Source organism: Rana temporaria, chromosome 2 (genome assembly GCF_905171775.1).
Source record: "Rana temporaria chromosome 2, aRanTem1.1, whole genome shotgun sequence".
Lineage (NCBI taxonomy): Eukaryota > Metazoa > Chordata > Amphibia > Anura > Ranidae > Rana > Rana temporaria.
The window spans coordinates 459,260,326-459,266,325 of record NC_053490.1 but is presented as its reverse complement, the minus strand read 5'-3'; positions in this window follow the sequence as shown (position 1 = coordinate 459,266,325).

The window sequence follows — 6,000 nt, the reverse complement described above, 5'->3', positions numbered from 1 at the left end:
GCTTTTTTGTCTGTTACAGCGTGATGAATGTGCTTACTCCATTATGAACAGTAGTTTTACCAGAACAAGCGCTCCCTTCTCATAACTCGCTTCTGAGCATGCGCAGGTTTTTTACATAATTTTAGCCCACACACGTTCATTTTTTACAAGCCGAAAAACGACATAGTTTAAAACGACGTTAAAAATGCAGCATGTTCGAATTTCTTTTTTAGTCGTTTTTCAGAACCTGAAAAATGATGTGAAGCCCACACACGATCATTTTAAATGACGTTTTTGAAAAACAATGTTTTTTTCATGCTGAAAAATGATCGTGTGTACGCGGCATTAGTGTATCCCTCCCAGCTGCATCTTCATTCATACAAGCAGACTCTTTTTCCCATTCGCAAGGGTCCCCATAAAGCACAACCTCCTTCCCACTGGCTTTTGAACCTCAACAAACACAAATTTAGACTTAAAGCTGGACTCTGGGAAAACCGAGAACCTCCTCAATTCAGAAAATGCCTTGTGTTCTTTTCGCTGAATGCAAGACTTTCTATGATTGTTCATTCACGTTCCCCTCCTCACATCACAAAAAGCTATGCATTTAGTAAAAAGAACACAAGGCTTTTTCTGAATGGAGGAGGTGTTACCGGCTATGATCAGTCTACTGCAGCCAGAACTACAAATATCAATGCCAGATGTTGAGAACTTACAGTTATGTGGGGGCTGAATGAATGTAACATTTTTACCAAATAGAGAAGCAGCCAAACATGGGGCAGGTATCAGTAGAGGTAATTATTTTTAAACAGCAAAATGACCAACGTTGTTGTTCTTCCCCAGAGTTAAATTTTAACCACTGCAGCCCGGACCATTTAGCTGGTCAATGACTGGGCCACTTTTTGCGATTCGGCACTGCGTCGCTTTAACTGCTAATTGCGCGGTCGTGCGACGTGGCTCCTAAACAAAATTTACGTCCTTTTTTCCCCACAAATAGAGCTTTTTTTTTGGTGGTATTTGATCACCTCTGCGGTTTTTATTTTTTGCGCTATAAACAAAAATAGAGCGACAATTTTGAAAAAAAAATGAATATTTTTTACTTTTTGCCATAATAAATATCCCCCAAAAATATATAAAAAATGATTTCTTTCCTCAGTTTAGGCGATATGTATTCTTCTACAAATTTTTCGTAAAAAAAATCGCAATAAGCGTTTATTGATTGGTTTGCGCAAAAGTTATAGCGTCTACAAAATAGGGGATAGTTTTATGACATTTTTATTAATATTTTTTTTTACTAGTAATGGCGGCGATCTGCGATTTTTATCGGTACTGCAACCTTATGATGGACACATCGGACACTTTTGACATATTTTTGGGACCATTGGCATTTTTAGCAATCAGTGCTATAAAAATGCATTGATTACTGTAAAAATGTCACTGGCAGGGAAGGGGTTAACACGAGGGGGCGATCAAGGGGTTAATGATGTTCCCTAAAGTGTGTTCTAACTGAAGGGGGGGTGGGACTGACTAGGGGAAATGACAGATCGCTGTTCATACATTGTATGAATATACGATCAGTCATTTCTTCCCCTGAAAGAACTGGCGAGTCACGAGCGATCGCGGGTGCCCGGCGGAGATCGCACCCGCCGGGGCACTCGCCTCAGCACCAGGGGCGAGCAGGGGGCGCGCGCCGCCAGAGTGGCCTCAAAGCAAAATCACGTTATATAATGTTATTTTGTGCAACCGAGCCGACCTGCCGCCGTGCAACGGCGGTGGGTGGTCGGCAAGCGGTTAAATATAAAGTTCCAACATTTCCTATCAAAGTGCAGTTTCTTGAAGGCAATGAAGGGACACAGGTCCCATCCCTCTATGTTTATTATCTACTACTACTGTTTTTTTTGTGTTTTGTTTTTATCGAATCATTATGGAGTGTGAGGGATTATATCTGGTTGACCAACACCTGTTTTTGTATGCAGTTACTCAATGCCTCATAGCCCAGTAATCTCAGATTATACTGACCCCGTGTCCCTTGATGAAGGATTTTATGGTGAGTACAGAAATCCTGTTTTATTGCTATCTGGGTAGCTGTTGGAGAGATTCTGCTCACTTCCTTTCCTACTAACACCACAGGAAATGAGGGGAACCTCCCCAATGGGGACCCAGACAGGAATAAAAACTTCTCAAAGGATCTAACCTGTTCACACTCCACTAAAAATGGATGCTTTGTTATGGATGCTATTCTGCTCCCTCAATGGTCTCAATAGTTTTACAGAAAGAAAACAAAAACAGTTCAATCTAAAATTTATAGCGAGTGTACACAAATAACGATAAAAAAAATGAAAAAATGTACAAAATGAACACCCCAATCCAAAAAGGATGTTTTGACATCACTAAGAAACATCCATTCTGGAAGTGTTTGTGATACTGGAAGATGAGAGAAATAAAACCAGGAAATAATGCACACAACAAAGAGCTCCTTTATTTTTTCTTATTTTTTTAACAGAAGGAATCTTTATTAGAGAAAAAATAGCATTATACATGTGAATAGCTGAGGACACTGTTTGAGAATACATTGAGTTGACTTAAAGCGGGGGTTCACCCTTAGAGGGCACTTTTCCCCCTTAGATTCCTGCTCGTTATTACTAGGGGAATCGGCTATTTATTTTAAAATATGTGCAGTACTTACCCGTTTACGAGACGCATCCTCTCCGTCGCTTCCGGGTATGGGCTTCGGGAATGGGCGTTCCTTCTTGATTGACAGGTTTCCGAGAGGCTTCCGACGGTCGCATCCATCGCGTCACGATTTTCCGAAAGAAGCCGAACGTCGGTGCGCAGGCGCAGTATAGAGCCGCACCGACGTTCGGCTTCTTTCGGCTACGAGTGACGCGATGGATGCGACCGTCGGAAGCCTCTCGGAAGAATGTCAATCAAGAAGGAACGCCCGCTCCCGAAGACCCATACCCGGAAGCGACGGAAGAAGATGCAGCTCGAAAACGGGTAAGTACTGCACATATTTTAATATAAATAGCCGATTCCCCTAGAGAAAACGAGCAGGAAGCTAAGGGGAGATTTTTTTTTTTTTTTTTAAATGGGTGAACTCCCGCTTTAACAGAGAACAACTAGTAGGGTACTTTGCATTGATTTCCAAACAACATTTGCAGATCTTGTGTGTCTATACTGCTTGGACCTTAGACCAATGTTTCTCCAATTTTTTTTTGGTCAATTCACAGTTTAAAATTATGCAAAATCTCGGGGCACCACATTCTAAAATGTGAAAAACTAAAACAATAGTTTTATATTACATAGCAACCATAGGCGTGCACACGGGGTGTGCCGGGTACACCCTAATCCCATTCTGTCTCCCATTCGCTGTCAAATGTTCCATCCAAGCAGTGTGTGGCCCGCGCTGCATTACATCATGAAAGTTTCACACACCGAGCAGCTCTTGCCATGATCTACTGCATATAAAACTTCTCTCCTCTGTCAGTGTCAATGAATGCTGGTGCCCATTAGTTGCAATTACTGCTGCCTATCAGTGTCAATAAGTGCTTCCAATCAGTGCTGTCTATCAGTGCCACTATCAGTGCCAATCAGCGCTGCCCATCAGTGCCAATCAATGCTGCCAATCAGTGCTGTCTATCAGTGCCACTATCAGTGCTGCCTATCAGTACCGCTATCAGTGCCAATCAGCGCTCCCCATCAGTGCCAATCAATGCTGCCAATCAGTGCCCATCAGTGCCAATCAATGATGCCAATCAGTGCCCATTAGTGCTGCCTATCAGTGCCGCTATCAGTGCTGACCATCAGTACCAATCAATGCTGCCTATCAGTGCCCATGAGTGCTGCAAATCAGTGCCGCTTAGTGTTGCCTATCAGTGTTGCTCAGTGCTGACAGTCAGTGCTGCCTATCACTGTCACCTATTAGTGTCCATTAGTGCCAATCAGTGACGCCTATTAGTGGCACCTATCAGTGGTGCCAATTACTGCCCATCAATGCTGCCAATCAGTCCTGCCTATCAATGCCAATCAGTGCCACCTTTAATATATAAGGTAATCACCACATTACTAATAACAATAAACTACTGGAGGTAAAATAAAAAAGTGTCAGTAAAGTCAGGTTGAAAAAAGACACAAGTCCATCCAGTTCAACCACAAAAAATAAAAAAACAAAATAAAAAACACAGTACAATCCTATACACCCAACTCCATACCCACAGTTGATCCAGAGGAAGGCAAAAAACCCCAGCAGAGCATGATCCAATTTGCTACAGCAGGGGAAAAAATTCCTTCCTGATCCCCCGAGAGGCAATCGGATTTACCCCGGATCAACTTTACCTACAAATCTTAGTACTCAGTTATTTTATGTACATTTAGGAAAGAATCCAGGCCTTTCTTAAAGCAATCTACTGAGCTGGCCAGAACCACCTCTGGAGGGAGTCTGTAAAAAATTTAAGCATGTTCAAATTTTTTTTTGTCGTTTTTCAGAAGACATAAAACTACGTTTTCCCCACACACGGTCATTTTAAATGACGTTTTTAAAAATGTCGTTTTTTTTTCATCACAAAAAACGACCGTGTGTACGCGGCATTACTCTATTCAAAATGGGGAAAAAAAGTGTTGCCTATAGTTCTACTTTAAGCACAAATTTCTGCTAAATTTATAGAAGACTAAGAGAATATAACAGTGCCAGTGGTGCAGCAGAAACCATACAGCACAGTGATGAATGTATGTGGTCCAGGCAGTGAGCAAAGGAAGGATTGGGGGCAGGAACAAATAAATCCATCTGTTTATTTTTCTCATCAGCAATCAACAGAAATAAAATGAAGATTCCTTAATATGTACAACTGACACAAGCAAAGGATTGCAGGAGAGTCCTACTACCTACCTGCCAGGTATAGGTGATCATGTCAGTGTCCCTTGTGTCTGCACCATCCCTATCATACTGGCAGCAGTGCGGCCACTTTATGGGGGCACCCGACCGATTTGCCTTGCGGCCCAGTCCACCTCATAAGAGCCGACAGGGACTCTTTTCATGCTGCCCCCCCTGCAAAGTGCTGCCCTAGGCCTGGGCCTTGTTGGCCTACGCCAAGATACAGCATTGCCTTCATCCCTCTGTATATCCTAGGGAGATTTCCATCCATTGTTTGGATGTAGTCAGAGCACTTAGTCACTATGCAGATGCAGCTGGGAGGGATACACTAAGACTTAGTGTATCCCTCCCAGCTGCATCTTCATTCATACAAGCAGACCCTTTTTCCCATTCGCAAGGGTCCCCATGAAGCACAACCTCCTTCCCACTGGCTTTTGAACCTCAACAAACACAAATTTAGGCTTAAAGCTGGAACCTTAATCCTCAATTCAGAAAATGCCTTGTGTCCTTTTCGCTGAATGCAAGACATTCTATGATTGTTCATTCACGCGCCCCTCCTCACATCACAGAAAGCTATGCATTTAGTAAAAAGAACACAAGGCTTTTTCTGAATGGAGGAGGTGTTACCGGCTATGATCAGTCTACTGCAGCCAGAACTACAAATATCAATGCCAGATGTTGAGAACTTACAGTTATGTGGGGGCTGAATGAATGTAACATTTTTACCAAATAGAGAAGCAGCCAAACATAGGGGAGGTATCAGTAGAGGTAATTATTTTAAAACAGCAAAAGGACCAACGTTGTTGTTCTTCCCCAGAGTTCAATTTAAATCACTTCAGCCCCGGACCCTTTAGCTGGTCAATGACCGGGCCACTTTTTGCGATTCAGCACTGTGTCACTTTAACTGACAATTGCGCGGTCGTGCGACGTGGCTCCTAAACAAAATTTACGACCTTTTTTTCCCACAAATAAAGCAATTTTTTTGTGGTATTTGATCACCTCTACGGTTTTTATTTTTTGCGCTATAAACAAAAATAGAGCGACAATTTTGAAAAAAAATGAATATTTTTTACTTTTTGCCATAATAAATATCCCCCAAAAATATATAAATAACTATTTCTTTCCTCAGTTTAGGCCGATATGTATTCTTCTAC